At 36.5% G+C, this 16,798-nt stretch overlaps 1 protein-coding gene across 2 annotated transcripts in view; it reads left to right on the top strand.

The window, feature by feature from the left end:
* Window positions 1-16,798, top strand: part of CCSER1 (coiled-coil serine rich protein 1) — a 645,248-nt gene that overhangs the window by 239,535 nt on the left and 388,915 nt on the right. The window lies entirely within an intron of this gene.

Below are 16,798 nucleotides of genomic sequence, written 5' to 3'. Positions count from 1 at the left end.
ACAAAACAAGGTGATAACTTTCTTCTCTATACCCTCTGCTTTCACATAAAAGTCCTTGAGGAAGGGAGTATGTTTTAATTATATGGCCTTCCTCTTGTTTCACACATTTTTGCCTAAGTCCTCTCAAAAGGGCTGTGGGTGGCTGAGAGCTTCCTCCTGCGCTCATCTACCTTCGTGCAGTTTGTAGATGTATGACAGAAATCTTTCAGTGGTCAAGAAACAGTGTTAATTACAATGTGCTAAGATGGTACAGTGGTATGAGGTAAAACCACTTTAATATGACTGAGAATTGTTTTTCACCTAAAATGTTCCCTTCATCAGCAGTCGCTTTTGTCACATAAAATGGATCCCAGTGCTCTACTACATGAAGCTCCTTCTCTTATGTATCTAAATCTTTATCCAGATTTCTGCAACCATGAAATAGAGGGAGGCACTAAAAACATCATAACAGGAATACTATCTTAGAGCTTCAGAATTTCTGTTCAAAAATATATTAGGATTAATTCACTCCTAGGACAGAAGCATCTCTTCCCCTTTTTACTTGGGATAGATTCACCACTTCCTTACCTCCCTCTGCCCTAAGGCATCCACAAAGGCACAATACACTTTTGACTGTGGTGTTTGGTTTGGCATTGGTGGTAAGCCTTTAACACACAAATAAAATGTTTGAGAAGTATGTGACCAAGCTGATCTACTAATGCTCTAGTAGGAATGTGCCCTACAGTCTTCACTATAAGAATTGTCGCTCCCCCCCTTTTTTTTTCTTGTATAAGGTAGCTCTTTTTTAGAAGTCTCCTACTTTAACTCTGCTTTGTGACTTCAAACACTGATGGCAAGTTAACTGAAAATGTTTTTTCTTTCAACTTACATGTTGAAATTTGAAATTCAGTGGAGAGAGTCAGGAGAGACCAAAGCTGAAGTTACACAAGTAGTGTGATAAGCTCTGAAATGCCTCAGCAGAATATGAAATTGCTTTTGATCTCCAAGTTGGAACATGAATGAATGTGCACAGAGATAGACTGCTGGAGCACAGGTGAAATAGTGTCCCCCAGGCTGGGAAGATGATGTCCTTCAACAGTACTTCCCTATACTTTCACTCTTCACTCTACATTATATTCTTTGCTCTGTAAAAACTTCTTGGAATATATTTTATATATTACTACCAACATTTAGATGTATGACTGCCATGAAATTTACTGCTCCTGTAGCCACTAGTGTTAATGAGGGGCTCAGTAATTTCTTTTTACATTTAAGGAATACTTTAGTGATGATAAAATATGCCAACATAAGCAGGGATATAAAGTAGAATTCTTGCCTGTATTAAGTTATTAAAAGTCTGAATATTGCTCATATAAGAGCAGTAGCCCCAGGCACTATTTGTAATTGATATTTCTAAATTTCTGCTCTTAAACTGGGCAATGTACTGTTCAATAGCTTAAAGAGATTTTTTCTAGTTTATGAAAAAGAAATTACCATTTCAGCAGCAAATATGTTTATGTTTTTTAACTTACGTGTGCTGTGATAAACTGTGCACCTACCCGAGGCTTTAATTGTTTTTGCTGCCAATATATCATTGGTCACCAGTGCCTGTTCCTCCTCCTTCCCTTGTGAGGAAGCAGTAAACTGTGATGAGCTCTCCCCTCAGTCTCCTCTCCTCCACGCTGGACAGACCAAGTGACTTCAGCTGCTTCTCCTATGGCTTCTTCTCTAACCCCAAAGTGAGCCAACTTTGTGGCCCTCCTCTGGGCATTCTCCAGTAGCTTTGATATCCTTTTTTTACTGCGGTGCCCAAAACTGCACCCAGTACAATCACCTCCCTCAAACAACTAGCAATGCTGTGCTTGGTACACCCTAGGACACAGCTACCACTCTTGGCTGTGAGGTCACACTGTTGGCTCATGTTTGATTTGGTTTAAATCGAGGAATCTCGTGAATAAAGAGTATGTATACATTTTCCAGCCTTTCACAGCCTTCACTGGTTTCAGAGATTAATATAGAGAGATACACAGAGAGACAGGCATAAATGTATCAGTCAGGGTGCAGAATTGCTATTCTATCACCTTGGTTGTTCCTTTCAATTTTCAACTCTAGTTACCCACTGTGTGCCTTAAGTACTGGAATTAATACTGATTAAAATACCAAACTCTATTAAAAAAAAAAAGGTGCAGCACATTCAAAACTGGAAATAAAGTAATTAAGTTTAGAATACTCAGCCTGCTGTTTTAGATGATGCTGTGAGGAAAAATGCTGTCTACACAAATAACATTATCATTTGTCTCACTTAATCAGTCAAGCAGGATAAAAACAAAGAACAGTAAAGACTAATAAAGATACACCATCTTAAACTTTCTACCTTAAAATTTTTGTATGTTTCAGTGCCTGCCTCAACAATTATATTGATACTGCACTTTCTGCAGTAAATATCCGAGTGACTTCTATAGTTCCTGTTCTGAAGGGATGATCACTTATTCTTGTGAAGCCTAATCATCCTTGCAGGATCCACAGGGTTCCTCTCTGTTGGCAGTGAGTCGATCACCATTTTAAAAATTAGGCTTCTAGTTTTCCACTTAAAAGGGTGAGAATTCCAATTATTTCTTTGGCTATCTTCACTTAGTTTGCTGTAAAAATTAAGTTAATATTCCTGTAACTTCAACTTTACATTTTCACATCTTTTCTTCTCTTTATTATTGCTGTGGTAAGAACATGGGACTTAAGACATGCAAGTTTTGCATGTCAGAAACCCTTAATGTGTTATCCAGAGGAGGGAGAGTAAAGATCTCCTAACTTTCACCATGCTTTGCAATTGCAAATCAGAGGTGCGGTAGGTTTGTAGTGGCTCCTTACCTGATTTCTGACATGTGGATATTAAAGGTCTTAATTGTGTGTTTTATAGGCTTTGTATTCATTTAAATTAGTTGCTGCGTTTGCCTCATCGTTATTCCTGTGAAGAGCTTTATTCAGGAGTAATGGGATAAAGGGGAAACCATCTTCATTAGGTTTATGAGTTCTTACTGTATTTTCTGTACTCTAAAAAATATTTGTAGTTTTATAGGACTTATAATTTACATAAGGTTTGCTTAAATTGTCCTCTGATCTGGAATTTTCTGTTTCCATGTCTTTTTCCAATGTTGGCATTCACTGTTGAAAATTAAACAAAAAGCTTGACAAATGATATTGTATAAAAAAAAAAAAAAATACAGGCTCCAGCCCATCAGAGTTCATATTGTCTGATTGATGATACTAAAATTTCAGAATGGTGCTTCTAGAACTAATAAAAATGTCTCTAAGGAAAAATGTAATTATTTAATTGTCTGCTGCCAGATTTTGCTAGCAAGTATTGTGTTTATTTTGTGTGTGACCCTTGCCAAGTTGAAAATTTATTTAAGCAAAAGACAGACAGTGACCCTGTTGGGAGGGAGAAAACTTACAGATTATGCTTCCAGTTTTGTTGAAACCCTTGTACTAGTAAAGGTTAAAGGACCTTCTATTATAGCTTGACTGTGCTTAATTACATCAATTTATTATGCCGGCTGCATGCAGCCTTCCAGGGGAAAAAAGGTAGTGTCGTAGGAGGTGTATGTAGGTAGATTATCTCCTTCCTTTCTGGAAACACCTCTGCAGTAGTTTTGAGAGGTTGCTGCCAAGAGTTGAAGTGTGGGAGATACAGGTAGATAGACTGTGGGAGGAGGGATATAATGAGACAAAAGAAGTGAGAAGGAATACAAAATTTCAAGGACAGATTTCCTATGCTCCTCTTTATTGCACTGGAGGAATGTAAAAAATTCCTGGCCTTTCAAAGAAGCAACTAATAATATGTGTTCTTTGTACCACAGATCTTTAGTGCCCTCTTCCCTGTCTGAAACTTTGACCACACTTTATATCAACGTGCTATTTTAACCAATAAAAGGACTTCTTAGTTAGGTTGTAAAAAACTCCATAAATGGCTAGATGTGAACTCAGAGGCACAACTTTTTGATTTTTGGGGCCTAAGAACTGTGGATTTAAGTAAATGCTACTAGCTTCCCTATGGTTTTGTGACTGCAAATTTTTTTTTAAGATGTACTTAGATATCAGGCTCATCTTTCTTATCAGCTCCCCATAAAGCAGGTGAAAAACCAGCATATATTTGTCAGATACATAATATTTGTGAGTCCTGTAAGACAAAATGAACTTTATAGAGTTTTGACCAGTGCCCTTAGCTATGTTTACCAGAATCAGATTGTCTCTCCTGGGAGATTTCTTAATGGAAAGGAAGACTTTCATCATTTTTCTCATCTTTGGACAGGGCAGTATTTGCGTTCTGGGCTTTGTTTAAAAGACAGTTGAGCAAAGATAGTGATCACTCTTCACATGGCTGGGTCTGAATAGAAACTTTCCTCTTTGCTACCAAACAGCATTATCGGTTTTTAAATGTCAAGTACCCTTCAGTGTGCGGAAAAGAGTGGATGAGATAACATTTGTGCTGGAAACAGAGATATGGCTCCAGGAGAAGGGTATTTGTACTTCTATGGAAGCCCTAAAAGTGGCACCCACCCAAACGACCCACACAGGCACTTCTGAACACAGTCTGAACTATTGAGTATTTTATTGAAGTTGTGGTATCAGTCTTACAGGTGAGATATGTCTAATTACAGGCCCAGAGAAAGCCCCTTCCTAGGCATGTTGTCTGCTTCTCTTTTTACTACAGTTGGTCTTGAAATGTCTCATTGCTTGTTCAAATGCATAAGAAGACACTGTTCTCTGAAGGAGAAAACCAAACACCAAAAGAACAAACCAAACAAAAAAAACCCACTCAAAAAAACCCAAACAAACCACCCCAAACCCCTAAAAAACAAGAACAAAGAATAAAAATGTTCTGGCAATAGCAGGCAAATTTCTTGTTCATCCTTTTGTCAGCCCCTCCTACTTAATCCCTCCTTCTCCTTCTCCTTCTCCTTCTCCTTCTCCTTCTCCTTCTCCTTCTCCTTCTCCTTCTCCTTCTCCTTCTCCTTCTCCTTCTCCTTCTCCTTCTCCTTCTCCTTCTCCTTCTCCTTCTCCTTCTCCTTCTCCTTCTCCTTCTCCTTCTCCTTCTCCTTCTCCTTCTCCTTCTCCTTCTCCTTCTCCTTCTCCTTCTCCTTCTCCTTCTCCTCCTTCTCCCAGTGTCCGAAGCATAGTTGTTCAACATCTTTCCTATTGATGCATGGACACCCAGAAGTGTTCCTTAGGTTTGGTCTGTCAGATTTAGAGAATATCGGCCTGGCCAGCAATTTGTATGCTAATCAAGTATCTGATGGATTTCCAGAGGATAGCCTTGCATTAGCAACACAGAAGATTCAGATTCATAAGTCAGAGTAATAATTCAAAGGTTGTACAATGTGTATCTGTGTACAGGCATATCTTTTGAGTTCTTTTTCTTCTGCTTTCAAAATCTATCGTATGTGCTTAGATCAAAATTTCCGGATGTACCTGGCAACAATGCAGGCCAAAAAAATCAAAATTTTGTGTATATTTTATCTTATTTAGAAAAAATAATAAATCAACTTATTCCGAAAGCTGGAGTGGTATTGCTTAGTGGCTCTTAAATAAAAGAGTCCAAGCAAGTCCAATTTTAATCTCTTTGGACAGCAAGTTTTAACACACACACACACACACACACACACACACACACACACACACACACACACACACACACACACACACACACACACACGCCAGTAGTTATTAGGGCTGCATGTTATTAATGCTCTCCTGACAAAGAATTTGCAAAATTAGTAGCTAAAAATATGATTTGCTCTTTTATGTAATGTACATTTAATGTTTCACAGAAGAAATGCTATGAATTCTGTTCTAAATTAATAATCTTATTAAATTTTAATGACTTCCTTAAAGCAACATTTTCAACTGTGTTTCTTCATTATCACATTTGTTGCAACCTTGAATAAATTAATGGTATAGGTTATAACGGTACCATTAAATTAAATTATGTTTCCATATTGCTGTTATTTACTGCTTAAAATTCAAATATGTGCAGTGCTAAAGAATTCATACATCAGACGTTAAAGTAAAATCATGGGCTATATATTTCTGGTGAGATGTGCCTTTTTAAAATTTGCATAGTCTTGCCCAACGCTGCTCTTCAGATTATTCTCAACCTTAAACAATCTTGACATTGCAAACAAGAAGCAATTACAATAACTCAAAATATTCAGGTGATTCAAGAAGCCCAAGTAGTGAGAGTAAACAACTGAAATAATAAATTAATTTTAATGTGACCATCTAAAACACAAAGTCAAAAGGCAAGGGAGTTAATGTCCCAGTAGAGAGATGAGGCATTGTAGAGAGAATGAAGCTTCTGAGGGGACACAATCTGTAAGCACTTACATATCAAGTAATGCTGCACCGACACAAAAATATATTGTAAGCAAAAAATATCTCAGTCCTAGTACCTGAAGTTTCAGCATGCTACTTCCGTCTGTGTGCTGTGTACAAATAAATATTTAGAGAGATTTAAATATGATTCAGAAATCTGGGCTTTGGGTCTTCATAGTCTACCAAACCAAACATCTCTTTTTAATCTGCCTCTCTTCTCAGTCTGCCAGTTTTTCAGATTTGCTTTTGCATAGCCAGTCATGTTATGGGGGAACGAAGGAAGGAGGAATGTTTTATTCTGTTAGAGGGCAGTACAGAAAAGTTGCTGCAATGCTTTGTCAAATTAAACTAAATATTCTGATTATTTTTTTAATGAGTTATTTGCAATCCAAAAGAAAAAACATTAAAGACCATACTGGCAAAGGCAGAGTAATCTCCTGTAGGTGGGCTAGTTTCACATGCGATAAAATAACAGGTTTCTGCTGTGGCACGTAGTGATTGATTATGACATGTAAGAACAAGCAATTAGGTTAATTTGCACATTAATTAGTTTATTGCTTTCTTTTTGTTTGGTCTCTAATGCCTTTGTTTAAAAAGTTGAGCATGTGGTTTTGTAGGGCTTTAACTTCACTAATTAAAATCTGAGTGCACATATTGCAGCACATGCCTTGTAAGTGAAACCTGTCTGAATGGCTACAAGCTCTCTGGTAGTTTGAGAGGACGCTCACAAAGAAGTAATACCCTGAGGGTCTTACAACAGCAAGCTTTCATCCCCATATATAGCTAGGAATTTATTCTTAATAATTTATTTGCCTCTATTTATGCTAATAGCAGTTTTGTGAGTTGATGTGTTGAGCTGTGCAGCATTCAGGGGAGAAGGGAGGCTTTGTGCCTCCAGAAGGTGAGTGTTTCCTGGGACTTCTTTGTGCTTGTGAAGCTCCTAGTTTCTTACATACATTTTAAGATGATATACTTCTGGATGTGATTTATTTACTTCCACATTGCTACCTGGCAGTCTTCATAAATGAGATCCAGCTAATGCTTTATCTCAAAGTGTTAGACCGACTGTTCCTGGGTAGTTTATACGCAGTTATGCTAAAAGGGAGTTTCTTTATTTCTTCTGTTCTGTACACTTAATTTATGATCAGTATTGGTTGGAGCTCAGAAAGTGTGTATTATTTAACTGTGGGAAAAATACATGTTATTTCCCATATAAGTCTGCCAGGAACCATTAGTCGTGAAACAACAGATTTCACATGAGCGAGTGGACAGAGGAAAATGTCTTTCTCACTTTTTCCTTAAAAGCGCTACTCTTTTGTATAAGTCCAACAGCTTCCCTAGATATATGATTTAACTTTTAAGTTGCCTTTTTTGGTGTCAGGAGTTGGAGTTGATGATCCTTTTGGATCCCTTTCAATTCAGCATGTTCTATGAGTCTCCTTGAAAACGGAAAACAAATATATGTATGCACATGCACACATTGACATATTTACACAAATACTCAACTAGCAAGAAAATACACTATTTGCAGCTGCTGTGCCAAGAACTGCATGAAATTTTGTATCAGCATACTTAACTGGTGTATTTAATTAGCATTGGTGCTGGATTTCTCATGCTGTTTTGTTACTTTTGTTTGAATCAGGCTTTTGAAGTTACTGTGGCTGTTCATATTTTTGTCAGTGGAACTGGAATTTTTGTAAAAGATTAATTCCGTCATGCTTCCTAGAAGCCTTACAGACGAATCCAATTTAAGTATTAAAAAACCCTCTAGTAGGCTGCTGTCTCTTAAGAATGGGTATGTAGTAACATGCATGTTCTGGATTTCTTTATAAATTATATCTCTAAACCTATTACCTACTTTAATTTTTTGGTCATAAAAGAGGATTTAACTTAAAAGCTCTTTTAACAATAACATTAGGTTCTACCTACTTTATGTGATAATGAAATAGGATGAGTTTTAAAGTTGTAGTTTCTTCCTGACATATTAATCAAATTCTCTACATAAAGTAGGTGGAAAGTATCCTCTGAATTTAAACACAACTCTTAATAGTCATTGTTCTTAAACTGTTAAAGAGGGCAGTGAGAAAGGATACACTTGTTTAATCGTATACTTTTACTAAAATGAAAGTCCATTGTGTTGATTCGATAAAGGAGTATTGAATGTTATCTTCAACCAGAAAGCTGAATAATCAGTAATTACTGATTATTTTGGGGACTATGTGAAAATGTACAGAGCGAATGATAAATTTTAGGACTACTAGGTGGAATTTTCTGATCCTTTACATTTTTAACTAGCTAGGTGACATACCAGGCATTACTTAAGTCTAACTGCTCAGCTCTCCTGATGTTTTAGCCCTCTTCTTCTGCGATTCTGTGATTCTTTCTAGTCCCTGGCAGTCAGCTACCATCTAATCCTGTAGGCATAGACTGGGTGTGACTATGGTACAATAACCTATAGGATGTTTATTTAGATCTCTGTATCTGTTCTCAAGCCTTGGCATTGTCTGGAGGCAGGACACTTCTGTAATTGGACCCAATCCAGAAAGAATTCTCTGAATTACTTTCCCAGGATGATGGCAGGCAGATATTAGGACATTAAGGAAAGCAAGCAGAATGCTGAGAGTATTCTACTTTGAATATTTTAGTAAATATTAATTAGTCCCTTAAAACTGACTGTTATCAATTTCAGCTGAACCTCTCAGCCAACACAAGATAGAATGAATTGCCTACTGTCTTCACAAAAGTGTTCTTAATGCTTATTAGCTTCATCAAAAGATCATTATCTTGGTTTACACACCAATGTGGTTAGGTGCTTAACCAAATACTTAAAGACCAAGGCAGACGAAGAGAGTTGCTTGTCTCCTTTATATAGTGTATGAAATTTCCACTTAATTTTCTGATTTCATTGGAAGTCCATCTTACCTATCTAACTCGTGTCTGTGAATTCTGCCAGGCACTAAGCAAATATTTGTTCTAAACCCTGCTGCCCTTTTGCCTTTTAGTAGATTAAACTTTAGCTGTTAACATACCTATCTTCCCACTGAAGCCTATGCTAACAGTTCTGTGGCTCCATACCAGGCACTTGAAATGTGCATAATTTTGAGCAGAATTTTGAAAAGCTTTGGTAGCAAAAATTTCTGACCTGTATTAAGAAATATTTGACTATTTGTTTTTAAGGGAAACTAATTTGGTAGCTGAATGAACACAATGCACTACTTGTGATTCTTGGAAGGCGGTCATCATAGGCCATATCCATCAAGATTTTCCAGCCTTAAAAAAAAAATTTAAAAATCCTCATAAGAACTTGAAAACGTTCTGTTCCATTTGCATGGTATCTAAGAGCAAGACTCAAGCATTTAGAGCAGAGAGCAAAGGTGAGCAGAAATGTTGTTTTGATCTAGAAGGTGACAATGGTAGAACAGATTTATATTTCTCCTTCCCCCAAGTACTATAAAGTTTACTGGGCATGCTTGAATGCCCGTCTTCTTTAATAGATTAGATAAAAGTTTTGTCATTCTATTTCCATGTCAGCTGAGTTGGTCAGTTTAGTGGAGTGCAATTGGAGTTAAATTTGGAGAGAGTACCAAGAGCCTCTAGCTTTTATTTGTGCTGAGGCAGTGTCCAGTCAGAAGTAGGGAGTGTTTACAAAGGCTGCAATGATCACAGGTAGATTTATCCTTTGTCCAAATAAAAGGTAAACCTTCTTTTGTTTATATCCTGACCAGAAGCTGAATGTGAATTACTGCCTGTTTTGTGTGTAATTAAAATAAATTTATGTTTTGTATACCAGTTCTAGAATAGTTTCAAGAATGATCCCATGCTGAGTTTTTCAAAAAATAAAAGTTAAAAAGATTCAAACACTATCAACCTCTCAATGCCTAGACAGCCTCATTTACTTCTGCTGGTTTGTCTGTAATGCTTTTTTACTACTGCACTGTTAAGACTTGAAACTGAATAAGCTGTACTGGTCTTTTCCAAGTAGTTTTTTTTTTCATTTTATGTTATACGATTACTGTGTGTTGTTACATCATCTTATTTGTATCACGTTTAAATTTTCCTAATAGATTCCAGGAGGAAGAAAAGGACTGAAGTGTGAAGTGTTGTTTTTGTTTGTGCTAGTTTAGGGGATATAGAGATATATTTAATATACCGAGAGATATAACAGAGCTTTTGACTTCTGTAGAATTTAGAGAAAGCAAAGAAATGCTTGACGTGCCCTTATCATCTGTACTTTACCAGCAGCTAAAAAATGGAAGGCTTTTTTTTTCTTCTAATTTGATTCCATATTTCATGATCAGCAGGTTCTTGCCCAAAGGAAATCTTTATTACTGCGATATAAACCTTTGAAAGAAAAGGCGTTATAATGGAAAAGGCTGACAGTCTCTTAACTTATAGCAGCACTAGCCATTAGAGTTCATGTGCACATTTGTGTGTGGATGCATAGTTTAATAGTGAGATACTGAACATCGTTTTTCTAAAAGACTGACCTTGAAAAATCATAGCATCAGAGTACCAATAAATGATACATAGTTTTAAAAGCTGTAAGATGCCAAACAATATGTACCTTATGACAAGGTGTGGTTTAGTATTGTGAGATATCATCCCCATAACTTTTGAAGCGTTCTTTGTTAGAACAAAAATAGTGTTGAGAAATTGTGTGAGGCAGAGAGAGGTATAAATTGTGATGCCAAAGAATGTTAATGAGGTTAATTAGCCAAGTGTTCTGGTTATCTTTCTATCTTCTCAGTATTGAAAGGGCTGCATTTTCAGAACTTAGTGAGGAGTTTGGCAATTTTTATCCTCCTTGACCAGAGCTTGAAGATATTTAGGCACCTAGCAGAAAATTATTTGATACACTCATTGGAATATTTAGGAACGTGCTTTTAAAGTGTGTGCCTCATCTCTACTTTAATATGGGGAAAGGGCATTCTTTCTTTCCATGAATGTATCAATATAGTTCAAGTGTAAACTGTTCAGAACAGAATGTGTCCCAAGTGAGATTAGTAAGATATTCCTCAGAGAAAGATTCAGTCTGGGGTGATTGTAGGATTTGACTATAATGTACATTGTAAGAGAGCCACACAGTGCTATGCATTGAATTTTGAAAGTGTTTGGTGTAGGCAGATTTTTCTCTGAAAATCAGAAGTAGTTGCTCTTTTATGTCTTATGTGGTCCATAAATAATGGACCTTTTCCAAAATAGCAATTGGTGATTTTTCTAAAAAAAGATACCCTAGGATATTTGCTGTTGATGAGAAACGAAAGTAAGTTCTGTATGAGAGAAGAAAATGTGGATTGAAAGATGCCTGGTTGGTAGGAAGAGGATTTCAGGATTATTTCTGATATAACGTCTGCATGGAGCCAGTAAGATTTTGCTGGTGTAGAAGGACATCTGTTTCTTGGTGGACCAAGTTATGAACAAATAAGAAAGGTTTGCAGCTGAAATATTTCTGAAGATCAAGTTTATATACATTCATATTGTGTGTATATGAATTTTGTAACTATACATATATAAAAATGTATATATATGCACACGCACAATATGTATACAGCTGTATATAATATATATATACAGTTGCAAACTCAAACACTGAAAATAAGTGGTTTAAGGCTTTTTCTAAGTCTCTGCTTTAGAAGATATGCCCTCAGAGAAGAAAGAATGTTCAAATCTTCCCATAGAGGCTGGTTTTTTTGTCTGCTTGCAGAGCCTTCCTGATGCCCACAGCATTACATGGGTTCTTTTCTGTTAAGCTGGTATCAAGTGCAGACTCTATGGGATCAATTGTATTATTTTAGGCTAATTCTGCTATAGCCATGTCTTGAGCACTGCTGGTGAAAACTAAGAAGATTAAACTCCACATAATCTGGGGATCTTTGTGTAAGTGAAGTTCAAATTACTGTAAATTCTTCAAATCATTGATTTGAGGGTTAGTAAGAAAGGAAGAAAAACTCACTCAAGCTGCATATCTTTGGGTCCCTTTAAAAATGCTTTGGAATAAGCAAGTTGTTCTTTTTCTAACTTCTTAAGGGAAAGAAGCTTTGAAAGAAGCTGCACCATTGTGTCTTTTCCTCATTTAGTTAACATGCAGTTGCATTGGATTTATGGAGTCTATTAAAATTCTAAAAGTCACTGATTGATTACTATCATGCTATCTCACTATTTCAATAGAGGTTGCTTTTGAAATGGAACTCTAACTTGATGGCACTACCATTTTGCTAAATGTGGATATGATAGCTTCTGATTTTTATATCTATTAGAAATGAGGGAAATATATTCATGGTGTTCCGTGGATGTGTCCAGATAAAAGAGAAAGAAGCCAGCAGGCCCAAAGTATTATACCATCAAGTCGCGCAGTTTTTCACCCTATTGAACATTTACAAATTTGTAACAAATTTTCTGTGGATTTTCAGACCTTATAATGACATTAAATCTACTGTCATTAACCTTTCTTATCTCTGTTGTCATCTATTGTCCCCTTAAATGTAACATGCAGCTGTGTAGTATACCACAAACTTTAGGTTGATACCACTTGAGCAACTTGAATTACCTGTTTCCCTATGATATTCATCTAGAGGACTGCACAGAGTTTTAAGTGTGATGTCTGTCAGACTTCACCTGATCTTCATCAAACAGAATATGACAGACACCTGTTATATGGGAAGTGAAGTCCCTAATGCCTGGGAGAAAATTAAGAGCAGCTTTCTACCACTCTTTTCAGCGGTGATTTGCCACTGCATCCACAGTTCATTTGAGACCTTTTGAAACAGGCTGACTCTTACCTAAGAGTCTGGCTAGACTTACCATCTCAAGCTTGGAGATCATGACTCCATAGCCGTGCTCAGAGATCTGAAGTAACATCTACACGCGTTGGCTCTTTAGTGCACATCTGCACTGCTGGCATCTTCTGAAATGGAGTGATCCCATCCAATTTGCTTTTACTGATAACCAAATCATGGCAAGTAATCATTTGAAAGAGTGAAAGCTGTGTTGGGTCAAGCCGTTTCATTTTAGCACTTACTGACTTCCGTTACCCAGGAACATTTACAAGTAAGGTTTTATAAAAGTAGGGATGTAGCCTAAGTGTGTGTATGTCAGGCAAATTTAGATCTCAAACAGGAGCCATGTATTTAAAGCTGACCAAATTACTTTTCTGAAATATTTTATGTTGATAATATTATAGAATTAATATTGTAATTTAAATGAAATACATTGTCTTTAGTAATTAAAATAGAACATTTAAGGCATTTTATCCACACTTTCAAAAGTTCTGTCACAGATGAGAATAAACCCATCTTTGGAAGGTGGAGGGGGCTGGCCCTCTGTATGGAGGTCCTGCACTACTAGTTGAGAAACCAGCCCCTTCTCCAACTTCAGAGGCAAAGAGGTGTTTTACTAGTAAGGATAAACTTCTAATTTTAGTAAGAACTTTTTTTTTTCCCCTTGCTAAATCTCTGCTGCTGCTTTGAGATGAATTGCAGTGGATTAACATAATAATACTGTAATAGACCACCTGGACATGGTTAATAAAGAACTTGATGAAATATCAGTTCTGGAATGAATTTAAAATGAGCTTTTTCCTGCAGCGGGTAGAAGTTATATCAGACAGTGAAGAGGTTTTCAGTCACAGCTCAGTTATATTCTTTTGAGAGTATTCAGAGGTACTGTATGATCTAAATGCTCACTGTGTACCAGCTCTGAGCCGCTAATGATGAGTAACTGAGTTAGACTTTAAACTCTTATGACTGTGAGTGGGGATATGTTATTACTGTGCTTTTCATACTTTAGTACGAGGTTCTGTATTTGAAACTATGGTAATTTATTGTGCTAAGCAGTATGATGTCAACATAAAGCCCACTGAAGTCATTGAACACATTTTTTTTTCTGCAGTTGAAATTAAAATTTGTTATATTTCCAGTATATTTGTAGCTTATGCATAAATTCTGTGTCTCTTCCAAGAGTACTGCTTGTTTCCTTGTTACTGGTGCAGCAGGGAATTGCTGTTGATGCCAGGTTCTTCTCCCTGATGATGTGCTGTAAAAAACTCCTTCTGGGAGGCATTACATCTTAAGTTGGTGCTTTCTCAGTGTTGGAATCTTACCCCCATAAGATGCCTCTCCAGGATCATGAGGAAGGTGAAACTTGGTGGGACTTGCAAAGTGAAAATGCAGAGTATTCTAAGCAATAATTCATCTCCCAGCCTGCAGGCACTGGACAGGGAAAGAGAGGACCTTGTTGTTTCCCCTTACTCACTTGAAATAATTTGCTTTTCTGGCTACATAAATCTTATAAAGTGTAGATTCCAATAGTTTGAATATGACTTATTTTATAGACCTTTAAAGTAGCCTATGTTATGAAAGGTCAGTTAAAAGTTGGTTTTTTTCATTGCGTGATTTACACCTGAGGCTTCTTTAATAAAAGCTATGAATCAGAAGTGGCTTAATATCCTTCAATCAAAAGCTTCTTTACCATCCCCCTCAGAATATTATTTTAAAGTTGCAAAATGTTCCACTCACAAAGTTGTTTCAATGTATTTAAAATTAAGACAGGCTGATTCCATTGTTTTATGAAGTATTGAAAAGCCTGGATTAGAAAATTTTAGTCCTATTGGCCATCGTAAGCATCTGTCCATATCTGTGATCTCTGCGGTGCATTTCTTGATCTAACACATTGTCTCTAATGCACATTACATAGCTTGCAAAATATAAAAGTAAACCATCCATAAAAGATAACTCTAGTAGCCTCATTTCCAGTTTGTTACTATGTCATTGGGAATTGCCTGTCTTGAGATATCGCATTAATCCCTTTTTGTGTGTGGCTCCATGAAACCATAGTTAACTAAGGAAAATTGCACGTGGAAAAATATTCTTTGTCATTCCTGTATATGGCCATGCTTAAAATTCAGAATCAGTTTTGTGTTGCATGAAAATTCAAACAGAATAGAAAATTGGAACTGTATATTAAATGAATAATTGTCATTTTCTTCACCACTTATGCTAATATCTTTAATTGTAGTGAATTAATTTAGTATGAATATGGATGTCATGCATTGCTGTTACAACACTTTTGTAATTTGATAGTAATTAATATAATATACCACTGTTGCACAATGCAGCTACGTTCTCAGATATATTCTCCTTCAGATTTGTCCTTTTTGCCTGCTGGTCAAAGAGAAAATGGGTTCAGTGTTAGAGTTTTGAATGCTTTCATGGCAGAAAAATCCTTTGTGTCTTTAGTTAAGTTTGACCAAAACGTCAAGTAATCTCTATTTAAATTATTTTTCTGCTATTAAACTTTTGGCTGATTGTGGCTAATTTTAGCTGATTGAATCTATGACATCTGAATCATAGAATCACACAGGTGGGAAGGGACGTTGGCAGGTCTTTATTCTAAACCATTGTTAGAAGCCACTCCAACTAAAACAGGTTACTTTGGGGCTTGCTGCATTATGTTGTGAATATCTCCAAGGATGAGTGTCCCATAGCATCTCTGAACCCCTGCTACTTTGCTTGACCATCCTCATGGTAATAAGTGAGTAAATATAAATTAACTGAAGTGTTTATATCTGGTCACAGTTTCCTGCATTGTAGTTTGTCTATGGCCTATCATCCTGTTGCTGTGCATCCCTAAGGATAGCCTGGCTTCATCACCTCTACATCCTCCTAGTGTGTACATTGCTGTGGTCAGCAATGAGATTCCCTTCGTCTTCTCTTGAGAAGGCCGGGCAAAGCTAGCTCTCTTAGCTTCTCCTTGTTTGTTGTGTACTCCAGCCCCAACATCGTCTTGTTGGCTTTCACACGATTTGCTGCCCCATGGCAAGCTCTTAGAGATACCTTGCTTTGATATTAAAGGAAGATAGTATGTTTGCAGCAAAATAATGGTATTCTGTTACCTTTGAAGTCCATCAAAATCTTTCTGAATCTTTCTGCTGTCTTTAATGGATTCTCAACTACAACTTAGTGTTGTTCAGTTTCATGTTCTGCTTAAATAGCTTCAATTATTACCAAACTTCAGAGTAAATACTGATTAATTGAATTTTAAATTCCATTTTATAGAATAGCTTGTTCATCTTATGTCAGTGCACCAGCAAAGAAGGAAGTATTTTCTTTGGTGGTTTTTCTTTTTGAATTCTAAGTCAGTCAAAGCAGGTGGAATAACATGATTTAGCTTTTGAAAGTGCACGATATTAATTTTTTCATAAAGCTGAACTGAAATAAAATAGTTTTGCCCATAGGATATTATGTTTTAAGAAAAATACTTTCTTTTGAAGGCCAGAGCATGATTTCAATGGAAAATGGTACATTTATAAATGCATATTTTATTGCTAACACCATATGGCTATACAAATGTTATAGCCATTCATGCTAACAGGCTCAAAAAGTGAATATGTGTTGTGTCTTTAAACTGAAAGGAACTTAAAGCCAAAAATTATTGAGTTCTTTTTCATATTTCA

Source organism: Phaenicophaeus curvirostris, chromosome 4, assembly GCF_032191515.1.
Source record: "Phaenicophaeus curvirostris isolate KB17595 chromosome 4, BPBGC_Pcur_1.0, whole genome shotgun sequence".
In the NCBI taxonomy this organism is placed as follows: Eukaryota; Metazoa; Chordata; class Aves; order Cuculiformes; family Cuculidae; genus Phaenicophaeus; species Phaenicophaeus curvirostris.
The sequence above is the reverse complement of the archived record's forward strand: the minus strand, read 5'-3'. Positions and strand labels throughout refer to the sequence as shown.